Genomic DNA, 19830 nt, shown 5'->3' on the forward strand with positions numbered 1-19830 from the left:
GTGAGTATTGTGCTCCATGTCTGCATTGACTGATAACTTGTGACCCATGTGTGTCCTGTACCAGACTCAGATCCCAGGGTATGGATGGGTGGAGTTGGTTCAACACTCAGGCATAGTTAGATATTTACACACACATATGTTGTGGACTAATGCCAAATGACTGCAACATCTCATGAGAAGAAAAAAAGAATTTATTTTTGGTGGGGTGAGTCTTTTGGTAGATGTGCGAAGGTGCTCTACCGGGTGCATAGAATCCAAAGTTCACAGGGGGAGATGGCATCCTTGTCAGTTGGAGTCATCAGAGTCCAGACCACAGTGTTGGTCATCATTGGTCAGACTGTGACCAGCAAGTCCATGTGGCAGAGAATGTCATTGGGTGAGGTGCTGCTGTTGCGCCAGAGGTCCAGGTGCCAGGCCAGGTGACCTGGGAGATGTTGATGGTCCGCTGACTCTCACGGCCTTTTCCGTGGACGACCCACCTTCCTCGCGGGACCCTCAGATGCAGGCCTTGACGATGTCTGTGATGCTCCGTCGGACAAATCCTCCTCCTCCTCCCTCCCTGTGGCTGGTGGTGGTCTTCGCTTGGTGGCACAGGGAGGGTTGCCCATGTTGTCGGCGATCCGACGGAGTGAACGGCTCATGTCCGTTTGTACCGCCAGGAGCTCAGCCAGTCTTGCCTCCATCCGTCCTTGGTGTTGTTGTTGACTGGCATGTTGCTCGGTGTTAGAACCGGCGGTCTCTAGTTGGCAGAGGTATACACTTCTGACAAATAGGGACCAACCAACTCTAGTCAGGGAAAGGGGATTACACACTCAGATAACCCCTGCTACCCCCTTGGTAGCTTGGCAGAGCAGACAGGCTTATCTCAGAGGCAGTGTGTTAAGCATTTATGACCACATACAGTAATAAAGTGAATACACTACAGATGGACACGACACCGAAGTTATTATAAAAATAGTATTTTTATATAAGGCTTAGCACAAGACCAAATAACGACAAAAATATACCACAGTCTTAATAAATACTCTTTGGAAGGAAAAATAATAGTTCAAGTAAGGTTTCTTCTTGGCAAATAGTTCTTTAGCAAAGTATTCTTCTGAGCACAGTTCTTTGGCAACAATGTAACCCCCACAGGAGTCACACGACGTCGAGTCTACAAGATTCCCAAGGTTCGGCGTCGACCGCGAGGAGCGCTACGTCGAGCCTGGAGTCGCAACAGACCCCACAAGTACAGTACCTTGAGAAACGAAGAAAACGAGGATCCACGGCGTCGAGATGTCGGCGTCGAGGTCGGCGTCGATCGTGCCTCGGAGTCGGGTCAATCCGCAGCGGTGTCGAGGGATGTCGGGCCGGAGCAGCGCTCACGGCGTCGTGAAGGGCGTCGAGTCGATGCGATCAGCAGCGGCGTCGGGACGGGGTCGCTTGGAGGTAGAGCCGATACTCACTCCTCACTGGCGTCGATACCGGCGTCGAGACGGGGTCACTTGGAGCCGGGGCCGATACCCACTGCTCACTGGAGTTGCTGCTGGCGTCGATCGGGCCCGGCGGCGTCGAGACTGCAGATTTTCCCTTGTGTACTGGAAACAACACTTTCCAGCAATTCAGCAAATGGTGAAGTCCTTTGGCCCTGTGACTTCAGCAGGACTCTTCCAGCCCTTGGAGATTTCCTAGCAAGTGTTCAGAGAGTACACACCAAGTTCCTCTCTCCTTGTTCCTTGGCAAAAATAAAGAAGCAGCTTTCAGGTTCCTCCACAGCAAAACAGCACTCTGGCAGAAAGGGGAGGCAAGTCCTTAGATCAGCAGGCTTCTTGTCCTTGGTACAGGTTTCCTTGTCAGAAGTGATCTGAGTTCTTGGTTCAGGGGTCCTTCTCTTATACCCCATTTCTCCTTTGTTCCCTTTGTCCAAACAGGGAGATTCCCACCATCTCAGGTTTGTTGTGGGTGTTGCCAGGCAGAGGCACCTGGCCCATTCACTGAGCGGGGCAGGGTCCTCAGCCGCCCAGCAGGAGGCGGAGCCAGTATTGTCACTGGCAGGAGCAGGGCTATCAGTCGCCCAGCAGGAGGCGGAGCCAGTATTGGGTCAGGCAGGGCAGGCTACTCTTCCCTCACTCTATGTGTAAACGCCCCATTCACCCCACACTGACTCACTCACACCTCTGGAGCCACCCAGCCCCTGACACACACACCAAACCAGCAGAGACCGGTAGATAGTTGGACAAGAAAATAGCCACTTTCTAAAAGTGCTATTTTCAAACATAGAATTTAAAAACCATCCATCCTAAAGGGTGTGTTATTAAATTCTGAGTTCAGGGATACTAAACTCGACTTGCTACCATGCTCCCTGAGTCAGATAGATTATAATGGAGTTAATAATCAGTCTGCCCAGTCTGGCCTATTGGAGGCAGGTAGCCCTTCAATAGTGAAAAACGAAAATGGCTGTAATTCACTATTAGGTCATGCCACACACATCAGGGCATGACCTACCTTTTACCAACAATGCACCCTGCCCTAGGGCCTACCATAGAGGTGTCTGAAATGTGGCAAAGTGAAGGTTTAGAGACTGGTAAGTGTGTTTCCTTACCAAGTCGACATGGCAGTCAGGGACTGCACGCAGGCGCTGCGGTGGCAGGCCTGAGACACATTTTATACGCTGCTTCTGTGGGTGGCACAACCAGTGCTGCAAGCCCACCAGCAGCAGTTAACTTACACGCCCTTGGCACACGCAGTGCACTAGACTAGGGTCTGAACAGTAAGTCAACCAAGCCAATCATGGTAACACCAATCAATGTAACAATTTAACATAGGGAGCACTTGCACTGTGGCACTGATCAGCAGTGGCACAGTGCCCAAAGCAATAATCCAGCAAAAACATCGTAAACAGAGGAGGCAACCAGAAGAAAATGGAGGAGAGACTCATGCCAATGATGCCAGGTCTAACACGTGTCCCCTCCAGCTGAAATGTGGGGAGAACTACCCTTCACCCAGGGAGTCCTCATCACTAAGGCGGAAAAATCTAGACAGACCATCAGCATTGGCGTGATCTGTACCAGGGCGGTGTTCCACCGTAAAGTCCATCCCCTGTAGGGAAATGGACCACCTCAACAGCTTTGGGTTCTCACCCCTCATCTGCATTAACCATCTGAGGGGCCTGTGGTCTGTCTGAACCCGGAAGTGAGTCCCAAACAGGTAGGGTCTTAGCTTCTTCAGCGCCCAGACCACAGCAAATGCCTCACGCTCTATCGCACTCCACCTTTGTTCCCTGGGAAGTAACCTCCGGCTGATGAAGGCTACAGGTAAGTCTCGGCCCTCCTCATTCATCTGTGCTAGAACAGCCCCCACACCATGCTCTGAAGCGTCTGTCTGGACAATGAATTCTTTTGAAAAGTCGGGTGCCTGGAGGACCGGTGCTGTACACATTGCAGTTTTCAGGGTGTCAAAGGCGTTCTGACAGGCGTCAGTCCAGATCACAAGTCTCGGCTGCTTCCTGGAAGTCAGCGAGGTCAAGGGGTGCACAATGTTGCCATACCCCTTGACAAACCTCCTGTAGTAACCCGTGAGACCCAAGAAGGCTCTCACCTGAGTCTGGGTTTTGGGCGGTTCCCAAGCCAGGATGGTATCTATCTTGGGTTGCAGGGGGGCCACCTTGCCGCTCCCTACTTGGTGCCCCAAGTACACCACGGAACCCTGCCCAATCTGGCACTTACTAGCCTTGATTGTGAGGCCTGCTCTGCGCAGGGCCAACAACACTTCCTGGAGGTGGCGCAAGTGTTCCTCCCAGCTGGCGCTGAACACTGCTATATCGTCCAGGTAGGCGGCGCTGAAATCTTCCAGCCCGGCCAATACCTGGTTAACCAACCTCTGGAATGTGGCAGGGGCATTCTTCATCCCAAAGGGCATCACACGGAACTGGTAGTGCCCATCTGGTGTGGAGAATGCAGACCTCTCTTTTGCCCCATCAGTCAAGGCGATCTGCCAGTACCCAGACGTTAGATCAAACGTACTAAGGTACCGGGCAGCCCCCAACCGATCGATGAGCTCATCAGCTCTGGGGATGGGGTGCGCGTCAGTCTTGGTGACCGAATTGAGTCCTCGGTAATCCACACAGAACCGAAGTTCTGGTGAAGCACCAGGCGCTGCAGCCTTTGGGACCAAGACCACTGGGCTGGCCCAAGGACTGCTAGAGGACTCAACCACCCCTAAGGCAAACATCTTGGAGACCTCCTCCTTGATGTATGCTCTGACCTTGTCAGTCACCCGGTAGGCCTTGTGCCTCACAGGAGTGCTGTCCCCGGTGTCCACATCATGGACACACCACTGAGTGACACCAGGGATTAAGGAGAACAGATCAGGGAATTGTACCAACAGGTGGCGACAATCTTGCTGCTGCTCAGGGGTCAGTGTGTCAGAGAGGACAACACCATCCACTGACCCATCTTTTTCTTTTGCACCCAGGAGGTCAGGAAGAGGCTCACTCTCCTCCTCCATCCCAGCATCTGTGGCAAGGAGCATGCCCACTTCGGACCTTTCTAAGTGGGGCTTTAACCGGTTGACATGCAGGACCCTTAAGGGGTTCCTGGGAGATTTCAAGTCCACCAAGTAGGTTACATCGCTCTTCTTCTCCACAACCTCAAATGGTCCAGTCCACCTGTCCTTGAGCGCACAAGGTTCCACAGGGGCCATGACCCAAACTTTCTGACCAGGTTGAAGCTCAACCAGAGTGGCATTCTGATCGTACCACCGCTTCATCTCTTCCTGGCTGGCCTCCAGATTTGCCTGAGCAAGATCTCTGAAGCGCCGAGTCTGGTTCCTAAAGGCCAGCATGTAACTATATACATCCTGGGGAGGTTTCCTGGGAGACTGCTCCCAGCCTTCTTTGACCAGACTCAAAGGTCCTCTTACCGGGTGACCATACAAAAGCTCAAAGGGGCTGAACCCTAGAGACTTCTGTGGCACCTCACGGTAAGCAAACAGCAGGCATGGCAAGAGGACGTCCCATTTACGCCTCATCGGTTCTTCAAGACCCATGATCATGCCTTTTAGGGTCCGGTTGAATCTCTCAACCAGCCCATTACCTTGAGGGTGGTAAGGAGTGGTAAACTTGTAGGTTACCCCACACTCCTTCCACAGAGACTTCATATAATTCGAAATGAAGTTGGTGCCCCGGTCTGACACCACCTCTCTGGGGAACCCCATGCGGGAGAAAACACCCATCAGTGCCCGTCCCACCACGGGGGCCGTCACTGTTCGGAGAGGGATGGCTTCCGGGTACCGGGTGGCATGGTCCACCAAGACCAGGATAAACCTGTTGCCCATGGCTGTCTTGGGGTCCAGTGGCCCCACAATGTCAATTCCCACTCGCTCAAAGGGGGTACTGACGACGGGAAAAGGTTGGAGGGGAGCCTTCTGCTTCCGCCCACTTTTCCCACTTGCCTGGCAAGTTTGACAGGTCCTACAATGGATATCTGAATCCCTTCTCATCTGAGGCCAATAAAAATGGGTGACAAGCCTGTCATAGGTCTTGTCCTGCCCCAGATGTCCAGCTAACGGAACGTCATGAGCCAACCCCAGTAGGAAGGCTCTGAAGCGCTGGGGTACCACCAGCACACGGGCTGACCCAGGCTCAGCAGCCTTAGGCTCGCTATACAGGAGGCCGTTCTCCCAGTAGACCCAATGTGATCCTGACTGATCACCTGTCGTTTGGGCTGAGGCCTGCTGCCTCATACCCACAAGAGAAGGGCACACTTTCTGTTCAGCACAAAATTCCTCCCTGGAGGGACCACCATCCTGCTGCCAATGGGTCAGCTCGGGCAGGTCTCCCAGTTCGGCCACTTGTTCTCCTGTCGGTTCCAGGGCATCCCCCTCAGGGTCTGCTCCCTCCTGGACCGCGGGAACGATGGGGGACGGTTTCCCGCGCCCCCTGCCTCTTCTCTTCACGGTTGGGACCTGGGCCATACTTTCAGGCTCCGGGCCCCCATCAACACCCTTACTGACTGACATGGACCGGGTGGTCGCACACACCCACTCAGGCAGACCCAACATTTCCAGATGCGCTTTTCTCTCCACCTTAGCCCAAGGGGAGTCTTCTAAATCATTGCCCAAGAGACAATCAACAGGCATGGCGGGCCTCACAGCAACCTGAAGAGTACCCGAGACCCCTCCCCACTCAAAGGGAACTTGAGCTACCTCACACTGACTCTGTGAGTTGTCAGCAGCTACAACGGGGTAGAATGCATGAGGGACCACCTGCTCTCTGGACACCAAGTGACACTTGACAGCTGTCACACTCGCTCCGGTGTCTCTGAGAGCTTCCACCCTATGGCCATTAATGGTCACCCACTGCCTATATTTCTTAGTGTTACTAGGCAGAGGGGTAGGAGGGACCATTTCCACGTCTCCTAAAGAGACCAGGGACATTTCTGCGGGACCCCACCCACCGGGGGCACCCATCTCCTCCCCTCCCAGAGCTACACTCGCTACCTGCCGAGGGGGTGCACGCGGCGGTGCATTCGAATCCTTCATGGGACACTGGGGATCATAATAACGGTGTCCCACCTGCTTACAGGCATAGCAGGTCATGGGGCCCCTGTGAACAGGTTTACCTGTCGGGGCCTCTGGCTTCTTTACAGGGGGAGGCTGGGAACCCTTCCCTTGGTTCCCTTGGGGACTACTTTGGGGCCCTTTCTGAAACTCCCTCTGTTTACCCCTGTCCCCCCCACTCTTCTGCTGGGGACCCTGCCCACCTTTGGCTGAGTCTCCCACTGGACCCTTGTGGACCCTGGTACTGACCCAGCGGTCCGCCTCCTCAGCAAGTTTTCTAGGGTTAGATAGCTTGCTATCAACAAGGTGCTGGCGTAGCTCTGGAAAACAGTTATTAGACAAGTGCTCCCAAGCGAACAAATCATAAAGATCATCATAACTATCAACCTTGCTACCCTTTATCCAACCATCCATGGTTCTGCAGAAAAAAGACACATATTCAACCCACGTAGTACCAGGCAACTTCTTACATTCTCTAAAGGTTTGTCTGTACTTTTCTGGAGTTAAGCCATATCTCAGCATTAAAGCATCTTTCATATGAGTATAAGACATCCTATCCTCAGCAGGAAGGCTCAACAAGGTATCTCTCCCCTCGTTTGTAAAGCGGCTCCACAACCCCGTTCCCCAATCCTTCTCAGGGACCCGGTGGGCCAACAATGCTAACTCATATGCTTTAAACCATTGGCTAATATCTTCATTCTTACTGTAATCCTTGATCACATCTTTAGGAAAATAAAACCTACTTTCTGCAGGCACAGATGGAGTGCTGCCACCAGAGGGATTCAGCTCTAAACTCTTAGTTTTAAGCTCCATCTCCCTCACCATCTTCTCACGTTCAAACGCTAATTTCTCTCTCTCAAAATCTAATCTTTTGCTCTCCATTTCAGCTTCTCTCTTGCTTCTTGCATTCTCTAATTCCAACTGCCCTCCTAATTTAAGTTTTGCCATTTCTAACTTGTACCCCCTCTCCTTCTCCCTGTCTTCTAATTCTTCGGGGGAAAGGCTCCTAGAGGACGCACTACTGCCTGGAGATGACACTGGCCCACCTGTGGGATCTTCCTCTTCCTCTTCTTCTTCCTCTTCCGGTACCACCACCGGATCAGAGGGATTTCTGGCCTCTAACCAGGCCTTCAGCGCTTTGAGGAAGCCCTCTTTCTTTGAGACACCTGTGGTAGGAACTTTAAACTGCTTGCAAAATCCTTTTAGATCTTTTAGCGTGTAGGAATCTATCTTCTCCTTATCAAATTCCCCCACAACATTCTCCACAGGTGTAGCAGCTCCGGCATTCTCCATGGTCAAAACTGGCAGTGTTTAAGAAAATAAGCTCCAGGAAAGCGGAGAACAAAAATAGGATATCCTACCAAACGGACTGTGGCTGCGTTATGGTCTGCTTTCACTATGTAGCGTACACTAATCACTGCACATGAGTCATAAATGCAAAGTTCAAATCCTCACCGCTGACCACCAATGTTAGAACCGGCGGTCTCTAGTTGGCAGAGGTATACACTTCTGACAAATAGGGACCAACCAACTCTAGTCAGGGAAAGGGGATTACACACTCAGATAACCCCTGCTACCCCCTTGGTAGCTTGGCAGAGCAGACAGGCTTATCTCAGAGGCAGTGTGTTAAGCATTTATGACCACATACAGTAATAAAGTGAATACACTACAGATGGACACGACACCGAAGTTATTATAAAAATAGTATTTTTATATAAGGCTTAGCACAAGACCAAATAACGACAAAAATATACCACAGTCTTAATAAATACTCTTTGGAAGGAAAAATAATAGTTCAAGTAAGGTTTCTTCTTGGCAAATAGTTCTTTAGCAAAGTATTCTTCTGAGCACAGTTCTTTGGCAACAATGTAACCCCCACAGGAGTCACACGACGTCGAGTCTACAAGATTCCCAAGGTTCGGCGTCGACCGCGAGGAGCGCTACGTCGAGCCTGGAGTCGCAACAGACCCCACAAGTACAGTACCTTGAGAAACGAAGAAAACGAGGATCCACGGCGTCGAGATGTCGGCGTCGAGGTCGGCGTCGATCGTGCCTCGGAGTCGGGTCAATCCGCAGCGGTGTCGAGGGATGTCGGGCCGGAGCAGCGCTCACGGCGTCGTGAAGGGCGTCGAGTCGATGCGATCAGCAGCGGCGTCGGGACGGGGTCGCTTGGAGGTAGAGCCGATACTCACTCCTCACTGGCGTCGATACCGGCGTCGAGACGGGGTCACTTGGAGCCGGGGCCGATACCCACTGCTCACTGGAGTTGCTGCTGGCGTCGATCGGGCCCGGCGGCGTCGAGACTGCAGATTTTCCCTTGTGTACTGGAAACAACACTTTCCAGCAATTCAGCAAATGGTGAAGTCCTTTGGCCCTGTGACTTCAGCAGGAGACTGGCACTCTTCCAGCCCTTGGAGATTTCCTAGCAAGTGTTCAGAGAGTACACACCAAGTTCCTCTCTCCTTGTTCCTTGGCAAAAATAAAGAAGCAGCTTTCAGGTTCCTCCACAGCAAAACAGCACTCTGGCAGAAAGGGGAGGCAAGTCCTTAGATCAGCAGGCTTCTTGTCCTTGGTACAGGTTTCCTTGTCAGAAGTGATCTGAGTTCTTGGTTCAGGGGTCCTTCTCTTATACCCCATTTCTCCTTTGTTCCCTTTGTCCAAACAGGGAGATTCCCACCATCTCAGGTTTGTTGTGGGTGTTGCCAGGCAGAGGCACCTGGCCCATTCACTGAGCGGGGCAGGGTCCTCAGCCGCCCAGCAGGAGGCGGAGCCAGTATTGTCACTGGCAGGAGCAGGGCTATCAGTCGCCCAGCAGGAGGCGGAGCCAGTATTGGGTCAGGCAGGGCAGGCTACTCTTCCCTCACTCTATGTGTAAACGCCCCATTCACCCCACACTGACTCACTCAGACCTCTGGAGCCACCCAGCCCCTGACACACACACCAAACCAGCAGAGACCGGTAGATAGTTGGACAAGAAAATAGCCACTTTCTAAAAGTGCTATTTTCAAACATAGAATTTAAAAACCATCCATCCTAAAGGGTGTGTTATTAAATTCTGAGTTCAGGGATACTAAACTCGACTTGCTACCATGCTCCCTGAGTCAGATAGATTATAATGGAGTTAATAATCAGTCTGCCCAGTCTGGCCTATTGGAGGCAGGTAGCCCTTCAATAGTGAAAAACGAAAATGGCTGTAATTCACTATTAGGTCATGCCACACACATCAGGGCATGACCTACCTTTTACCAACAATGCACCCTGCCCTAGGGCCTACCATAGAGGTGTCTGAAATGTGGCAAAGTGAAGGTTTAGAGACTGGTAAGTGTGTTTCCTTACCAAGTCGACATGGCAGTCAGGGACTGCACGCAGGCGCTGCGGTGGCAGGCCTGAGACACATTTTATACGCTGCTTCTGTGGGTGGCACAACCAGTGCTGCAAGCCCACCAGCAGCAGTTAACTTACACGCCCTTGGCACACGCAGTGCACTAGACTAGGGTCTGAACAGTAAGTCAACCAAGCCAATCATGGTAACACCAATCAATGTAACAATTTAACATAGGGAGCACTTGCACTGTGGCACTGATCAGCAGTGGCACAGTGCCCAAAGCAATAATCCAGCAAAAACATCGTAAACAGAGGAGGCAACCAGAAGAAAATGGAGGAGAGACTCATGCCAATGATGCCAGGTCTAACACTCGGCCTGCAGTTTCTTCATCTCATCGAGGGTCCCCTTGATGTCTGTGAGGCTCGACACAACCTGGCTGATGCCCCTTGTGTCACGCCGGTATGTGTCCATGATGTGGCCCATGTGTGCCATACCGGTTCCCTCAGCTGGCTGGTCAGGTTCTCGCCTTCGCCTGCCTCCACTCCCACCACCCCTGCCCACACGAGCCTGGCCTGGTCTACTGGACCCCTGAGGGATGGCATTAGCGTGGTCGTCTGCCTCCTCCTGGGTGCCCGGAGAACCTTGTCCCTCCTGGTCAGACTGGCTGTGTTGTTCAGTGCGAGCAGGGCTCCTGGGTGTTTCCTGGGATGTGGCAGGAATGGGGGTGGTGGTGGGCACAGATGTACCTGACGCAGGTGCTGCAGGGGCTTGGGCACCAGAGGGGCCAGGTTGGTCGGGGTCATCCACGGAGTGGTGGGAGTCGGCGCTGCCAGTGGGATCATCTTCACGCTGAGCCTGGGACTGTGATTGTTCCCCCCATTGTTGGGGAGAGGTCGATGACGTTGCCCTGTGTGTGAGAGAGAGACAATGTTAATGCTGTTTCATGCCACATCCACGTTTCATACATATTCAAGTAGTCACAGTTCCTCCAGGTGGTTGGATGTGCCTAGCATTCCTCTCAATGTACACTTGGGGATGGGTATGTTGCGGGGGACAGATTGGTATGTGCTCCTGAGTGTTTGCCAGTAGATTTTTGGCTGGGATGCTTATTTGGCTATGGATTGGTCTTGTTGTGTCACATGTCCATGTGAGTGGGTAAATCCGTTGCCTGCCCCGGGGGTGTGTGCTTGTGTGAGGGGGGGTGTGACCGGGCCTGCTGTTGGGTGTAGTGTGATTTGTCATTGGGTCTCCCAGGTGATGTGTCTGTCCCCTCATGATACATGCTGGCATGACAGTGTGTGTGAGTTCCTGTGCTGGGTATGTGAGCTAGTAGAGTTGTTGTTTGAGTGTACAGTGGTCACAGGAGGGCCTTGTGCTGCCTACAGCAGGGCCAAGTGGCAGCTACCTTGTCAGTACTTTGCCAGTCCCTGTGCATTGGGCATGGTGCATGGGTATGTACCTAGGCCATATGGGTTGTGGGCATTGGTGTCTGGTTCTGAGTTGCACAATGTGTTGTGTGAGCCCCACCCTCCCAGCATCCCGGACATCCAGTCTTGGGTTTGTGGTTGGTGTGGCCTGGGACATGGCATTGCCTTAATTTGTGAATGGGGCATGGAGACGTTAGTGGCATGAGCGTGGTTTTAGGGTGTGGTTGTGTGCAGTGAGGGCTTGGGGGTAGTTGCATGCATTTGGTGTATTTGCGGTGTGGATGTCATTCCCCCATGTTACGTGAGTTGTTTGTGTACTCACCAGGCTCTGCGACTCCTTCGACTCCGTGTACTCTCACCGGCGGAAGCGTGGCCATCACCTTCTCCTCCCAGGGATGGTAATGTACAGGTCTGCGGGGCAGCCCGCCTCCAGTGATGTTACTCTGGGCGTATTCCTCGTTCATTTTCCTCTTGACTGCCCTGCGCAGATCGTACCACCTGGCTTGGCATTCATGCCTGGTCCTTCAGATGGGCGCAACAGCATTCACCTTATCGACGATCCTCTGCCACAGGCTGTTTTTTTGGGCTATGCTGGTCTGTCTGACCAATGTTCCAAACAGCTGTGGCTCGACTCTGATGACTTCGTTGACAAGGAGCTCCAGCTCCGCTGTTGTGAACTTTGGATTCTTGTCTGTGGGCATGGTGTGGGGTGTGGGTGTGGATGGTTGTGGGTGTGTGGGTGTGAATGTGACAGTGTGTGTGTGAAGGTGAAGAGGGGGTGTTTGTGAAGGAGGTTGTGTGATGGTGTATCAGTTAAGGTGTATGGGTGCAGTTGTTTGTGCTAGGGTGTTGGGGTACGGTACGTACAGGTACGGGGCTGGGGTAAGGTGTTGGGGTACGGTGCGTACAGGTGCGGGGCTGTGCTAGGGTGTTGGGGTACGGTGCGTACAGGTACGGGGCTGGGGTAAGGTGTTGGGGTACGGTGCGTACAGGTGCAGGGCTGTGCTAGGGTGTTGGGGTACGGTGCGTACAGGTACAGGGCTGGGGTAAGGTGTTGGGGTACGGTGCGTACAGGTGCGGGGCTGTGCTACGGTGTTGGGGTGCAGCGTGTACAGGTGCGGGCTGTGCTACGGTGTTGGGGTGCAGCACGTACAGGTGCGGGCTGTGCTACGGTGTTGGGGTACATTGCGTACAGGTATGGGGCTGGGTTACGCTGTTGGGGTACGGTGCGTACAGGTATGGGGCTGGGCTACGATGTTGGGGTACGGTGCGTACAGGTACGGGGGTGGGAGACGGGCCTGGGGTGTGGCGCGTACAGGTGGAGGGCTGGGGTACGGTCCTGGGGTATGGGGTGTACAGGTGCGGGGCTGGGAGACGGGCCTGGGGTGCGGAGCGTACAGGTGCGGGCTGTGCTACAGTGTTGGGGTGCGGTGCGTACAGGTGCGGGGTGTGCTAGGGTGTTGGGGTACGGTGCGTACAGGTACGGGGCTGGGCTACGGTGTTGGGGTATGGTGCGTACAGGTGCAGGGCTGGGAGATGGGCCTGGGGTGCGGCACTTACAGGTGGGGGGCTGGGGTACGGTCCTGGGGTATGGGGCGTACAGGTGCGGGGCTGGGAGACGGGCCAGGGGCAAGGCCCGTACAGGTGCGGGGCTGTGCTATGGTATTGGGGTACGGTGCGGAGGGGTGTACGGTGCTGACATACGGGGGTACAGTGCTGACATGTGCGGGGTGAGGGGGGCTGTATGACTCGTATTTGGGCACAAGTTTACCCGTGTACATGTAGGCTACAGCATTTGCTCCGTTTGGGGCCTTTTACATGCGGTTGTGTATTCGGATGGGCGGTACGGATCGTACTTGCGCGCTCGGACTTCTGTTTTACGATTTGCATGTAAAAATGTCCGGCTCCCTATCGGACACTTTTCCCAACGCTATTTGGACGTAAATCTTTATGGCTCCCTCTCGGACCATTTTCCCGACGCCATTCGTATGTATTTTTCACGTACGAATCGTACTTCGCCATTTGTACGGTACTTGTACGATTCGTACATAAAAAAATACGGATACAAGTCGGACGGTAAATTTTTTTAACGGATCGGAATCGGCACCTTAATTTACAAGATAATGTGGCTAAAAGGAAAAAAACTTCTGATAAGATCACAAAGCAATTTATTAAAAATATTTGTAGGAGCAAACAGAATGTAGATAATGCTGGAACTACTGAGAATTCTTCAAGTAAGAAAAAAATTCAAAATAAGAGGAAAAGTAAAAAAGCAAATGGTCAGTCAAAGGAGATAAAGTATGGTAAAAGAAGGTAAAATCAGTATAAGGAATTACGCAAAAAAATATTTTACAAGGGAGTAGTGCATAATTTGCTGAAAGATGTGAAGAAATATAAAAAAAGAGCTTTATTTTATAAAAAGAAGAAGCATATTGAAAACATTGTGGAAAAGGCTTTTGAAGTAAAAAGGAAACTGTTTATTTTAGTATTAAACAGAATTTGATCACTAGATAAACCAATCCATGTATTGAAGGCCAAAAGTAGGAGGAAAAGAGTTATTAATTTGAAAAAAATGTGCGATTTTTTTTGGGAGAATGGAAACACAGTTCCAGTTCAGAGCCTTTTTTAACGAAGAGAGTTATTCACTGAGCGAAAAATTATTGTATGCAGTTGACACCAGCGGTAGTCCAATTGAGAAAGGAAAAATGGTTCAAAGAAATGCAGAAGAAGTGATAGCTGATGAAGTTTTAGGGAGACGTGCTAAAAACCCTGAGTACACTTGCAGTAGTGTTTGCAGTGTACGACAGGAATCTATTGAAAAATTATGTCGTTTTTTACGAGCCTATACTAAAAAAAGTGTAAAACAAAAGATTAATCTGTTGCAAGGACTAGACCCTTACAGAGTGAGAAAACATACTGGTTTGCAAAGTCATTCTCTGGCTTGTCTTTCTAGGAAAGTTTGTCGAAGTGTTTTTCACCATTTCAGAATGCTGGCAGTACATCATACTGAAATGCGGAAGTTAGTGAGAAGGTTGTATTATGCAAAAAGTCCAGCACTAAAGTTAAGTGAGTTGAACAGTGCTCTTTTGCGTGGGTCAGTATCAGATGTGAAGCAAGTCTGTGATGATATTGAGTTTTGTTACTTTGGTTCTCAGCAAGAGAGTGAAGAAACTGACACATTAGTAGAACAAAATGTTGAAGACAATGTACAACCCGTAATTATAGAAAAATGTGAGGATGAAATCACAAAGTTAAAGGTAATTTCAGGTGAAAGACCAAATGTTTATTCTATTTGTTGTCAGCGAAGTCACTATAAAAATCAGACTAGGGGTGTCAATCTGTATTTAAAATGTGAAATAGAAGATAATGATAAGTGGATGGAATTTGCAACTTATTTGTTGGTAGAGGATTGTTTTGATTTGGGATCTGAGCAGCGTATTTTCAAATATTGTTATAACAAATTAGATGAGAATAAAATGCCTGTTAGAGCTGTTCATTATAATCTAGAGTTGGTTGCTATTCCACCAGAGCAGATAGATTTAAATAGTCTATTCCACAGCTTTCCAAACTTTTCATGTTGGTGACACACCTTTTAGACAATGTTCATCTTGCGACACGGCAAAGCGAGCGAGCGAAGGGAGTGACCCCGAGCCACCTAAGTGGGATTCGGGGGGGATCTCCCCCAAGAATATTTTGAAAAATAGTGGGCAAATGGTGCATTTCCAAGCAAATTTGAGGAAGCAGGAAGGTTAATAAAGCAATTGTGAATCTGTTCTAACAAAGACAGTGACTGGCAAAACTTCTGTGATTCAGGGACATAAAAACATACTCGGTGTCTGCTGTAATGCCAACTAAACCAAATATCAGAGCAATCGCCAGAAGGGCCAACTAACCCCTGGCATTCGAGAATCCACATCCTTTGGCTTCCCAAGACCCTTCATCTCAGCCTTTGCAACTACTCTGACAAGAATAAAAGGACCGGTCGACCTGGTGGTCATACCCACAACCATTGTTCATGCATCTTGATCATGGCAAGATCTTTAAGCAAGGGCAGAATTTAAGTCATCAGTCTTTTAGCTGGTTCCGGCAAGGATACCCTCATTCAGAGATTACGTGTCTTTGAAATATGAATAATAACGTGCATGCTGCTGTTCTTTTCCGGAACTGGTGGCCTCTTGCCACCAGCGCCCCTTCGAATCGCCTCAATAAAAAAAAGCATTCAACATACAGATTCCACACTGAGCCCGACTCTATCACCAGCATTGACCCCACGCCTAGCCCTGCCCATCACACGTGGTTCGCTGTGGATAAATACCATGTTCCAGGCGCTCCCAGAGAATTGTGGCTTAAACACACAGTGCATTCCACCCATGGGTTCTCCGTTTCTATGGGGCTCGGAGATGGGAGAGAGCGGAATGCAAATCAAACCACAGTGTAGTTTGTATCCCCTGGTGCTAGGTTAGTGAACCAGTATGGCGCCAATCTTGGAGGTGTAGGTACTATTTGCATGAAGCAAGGCAGCTTTTTTAGAGTGTCTGTGCTTGGCGGACAGCAGCAGCAGTGCCACTCGTATTAGATATGGCTCCGGGCTGTAGTTTCCCTTGTGGGCTACTCGGAGTAGCAAATTTGCTTGCTGTGCTGCGTTGAATGACAAATTATTAAATCTGGGCCCTAAGGCGTATAGGATATGGACCAGTTTCAAAAGTGAGATTCGGCTTACAAGGAAGAGAACAACTGTGCTAAATTGACCACAGGTAGGTCAAAAATCAGATATCACTCCCACGGTAGTTCAGATATAACCTAAAAAGGCTTAATTTGTGCAGGTGGTTGCAGGTGAAAGTCGCATGCACTCCTTCTTGTGCACCAGTGGCCATGTACTCAGGGAGGGGACAGCTGTATGCCAGTTTTCATGCGCTTGCACATTATAAAGTACTTACATTTAGCTCCGAATTTCTCCAAGTTGCACTACTAACCGCATAGCTCAGAAGCACTCACCTCTTAGCTATGCTACATGCACTGTCTCGGAGAAATTCAGAGTTAATTGTACACAGTATTTCTAATTGTACTTAACTTACTTGTTATGTCTTTGAAAGCGCGCAGCGGTGATCCGGATGTGCCTGGGGCCATGTAACTGTGCAGTGAGGCAGTCTGTCTCAGAAAGTTTGTACGAAAGCACACTAACTCATTTTGGGCCGGGGTGACTTAGCGCCAGAGATTGTGGTGCCACTGTACTTGCGGACAGCGTGGTCAAGCCTGGGCGGTAGGCCGCTCAGCATTTAAAAAATGTTATCAGCGTGGCCTAAAACTCTTTATGAAATAATACAGCCTCTTTCACATTGCATTTTTTTTTCCCGCCGATTTTATATAGTGCGAACGCGGCCCGCTTTATGAGTATCAGTTACTATACACAAGGACACAAACACATTCATTTTTCTTCATTTTCCTCGGTTGAAAGGGTCACTCATAGTCGTTGAAATTTCACTCCTAATAACTCAAAATTATGAACGTGTCACAAATAGCAATCCGAAACCTTGGCAGCTATGTATTGCTGACTTTGTATTTACTTTGTGTCCCAAAGCAAAGAAGGAGGATTTCAGATATAACACCTGGCTCTTGAAATCACCTAGGCCACAGCGGATGAGGTTGTAAAACAGCGGATTTAGATTTTTGCTCGAGTAATTCCTGTCTGTTTCTATCGCGGACCTATTTCATCTTCCAACCTGGCAGTGGAAATTCAGGAGCATTCCGAGATTGGCGCCATACTGCTTCCCTAACCACGGAACAGGGAATACAAACTACGCCTCTGACATTGGCGTAATATTATTTCAGGGGATACAATTGAATGCCAACAGTTTTTAAAATTCCAAATTTGCCTTACCGAGCGCCGATTCAATGTTCAACGTGCGTCGCACAGGGGAACGAGGCCGCGCTCACCTAGCACCTCTCCTTACTCCACGTACGGTACTGCGCCACTGGATGCAAACTCCAAGAGGGCACCCTAATCTGTCCGCGACGTCATCGTTGCGCGACACACCCACATTTAGGAGGCGACACAGTACTGTGTCGCGCCACAGAGTTTGGAAAGCTCTGGTCTATTCTCATACAATGTGTTCACCCGTTTCAGGCTATTGTTCGAATGGAGCCCAAAAGAGGTAAATTACCTCCATCAGAGTTGCAAATAGGATTGAAAGGAAGAGTTGTGTATTTACTGTTAGACTTAAGGAAAAATATTGAAACTATTGGTGTAGACTATGCAGAAAATGAGCCACTAGTCATTCTAGTTAATGGTGTTCCTACTAAGAATAGGAAAAATTGGCAAGAGTTAGTGGATGTTAGAAAAGTGCAAAAGGCATCATTGTATCTGTTAAAAAATAATGAGTACTATAGAAATGTGTTTGTAGGAGAAGAAGAAATAGATTTAGCAGAAGATACTGAAACATTAAGTGGACAAATAGAAATAGTGGACATGTCCAGATGTGAAGAAATCTATGAACATTACAGTGTACATCCACTTAATTCCAAAGAGGTGATGGGGAAAACAATTGAGTTATTTCAAATGAAAAAAGCAACAGGAAGTCCCATGAGTGTATGGGAAGAGAACTTGGAAGCTCGTTGTTTCCCACAGTTGTTTCCAACAGGAAAAGGTGGACGATATGATGAACGTTCTGTGCAGATTCCTGCATCTGAATATCGGACAACAAGATTATATGCAGAAGATCCAACATTTCGACAATGTATCCCTTATATGTTTCATCTTCTGTTTGAAAGTGACTTGCCTGGACTTTCATTTGCAGTAAATCACATTTTAAAAACTGGAATGCATCCTCAAAATGTAACTGTAAGGGATTTTATGGATAAAGTGCATCAGAGAGATGATCATTAAAATCTCAGTTGATTAATCTGATGGCATGTCAACGTGGGACTAATGAATATTGGTACCGTCGACATGGAGAACTGAAATGTATGCTACTGAACTTGGGAACTCCTACATGGTTTGTTACACTAAGCTGTGCTGAGTATGCTTGGGATGATTTACTTGAAGTTCTTCGAGAGGCAAATTCCAATATAAAAAATATTGAATACAAGACACCTGGAGAATTGTGCTCTTTGGATCCTGTCAATGTATGCAGATATTTCAATCATAGATTTGAAGCTATGATGTATTTCATCTGCAGTAAAAAGAAAAATCCTCTTGGAGAAGTTGTGGATTTCTTTTGGAGAAAAGAGTATCAAGCAAGAGGTGCTTCTCACATACATATGTTGTTATGGATCAAGGATGCCCCCAAATTTGGAACAGATTCAGATGAAACTGTTTTGTCTTTCATTGAAGATTATGCTACATGTGCTTTTCCCAATAGCAGAGAAGATAAAAACTTAAAACAACAAGTCTTACGATTTCAAAGCCACAGGTGTGGAAAATACTGTCAACGAAAGTACAAGTCAAAGGATAAGTTCTATACCAAATGTCGTTTTGGATTTCCACGTCCTGTATTATCCAAAGGAAGAGTGAACAGTTTTATGTCAGCTATGCAACATACCATCACAAGAAAATCTACGAAAAACACCTACAACTTAAGAAGAAGCGAAGAATCGAAATACATAAATGACTACAATCCAGTTATTTTATCCATGTGGAACGCTAACATGGATATTCAGTATGTTGCGGGCAATTCCATTGCTGTTGCGCGATATGTAACGTCTTACATTACTAAATCAGAAAAGACTGAATTGAAAGAAATGTGGGAAGAGATTTCTCAAGAGAATACTTTAAGTAAGAAATTATACAGTTTCAGTTTGAAGATGTTATCACATCGTGAAATTGGAGCATATGAATGTTCAGATCGGTTATCATCTGCAAGTCTATATTCCAAAAGTAGAAGAATCATTTGGGTGCGTCTAGGTCTTGCAGGGATGCGACATCGGGTACTGAAATCGGTTCAAGAAATTGAATATTTAGCAGAAAATGAACCAGAAAGTACAGATATTTTGAAAACAAATATGTTGGACACATACTACCCAAATAGAAGTCATCATCTTGAGAACATGTGTCTCTATGAAGTGCTGCAAAACTACACTTTTAAACGGAATACTACAGAGAACATCAACAATGGAAAATATGCAGTTATTGGTTCGGAAGGATATCTGGTGAAACAAAGGAAAGGAAATTTAAGTAATCATAGGAAACTGAGTTGCAACACTGCTGACAAAAGGGAATTTTACTATTTAGCCCTTTTGCAAATGTTCAAACCATGGCGTTCAGAAATGGAATTACTTGGAGATTTTCCCAGCTTTGAAGATTCATTTAATGCTTCTAAAGATAGCATACAATGCAGTGCTTTCGCAAATTATGTCAAAATGTTGAATGATGAAATTGATCAAGAAGCTACAATTGCAGCTGAGATTGCTAGAGACAGTTCTCAAGACAGTCAAAGTTCTGCTGCACTGAGTCAAGATCCACTAGGACAACCAATTGTTGAAAATGAAGCAGCGATTGCAATGAATGAGGTGGAAACAGCAATGTATCAAGCTCAAGAAGATGCA

Source organism: Triturus cristatus, chromosome 5_2 (genome assembly GCF_964204655.1).
Source record: "Triturus cristatus chromosome 5_2, aTriCri1.1, whole genome shotgun sequence".
In the NCBI taxonomy this organism is placed as follows: domain Eukaryota; kingdom Metazoa; phylum Chordata; class Amphibia; order Caudata; family Salamandridae; genus Triturus; species Triturus cristatus.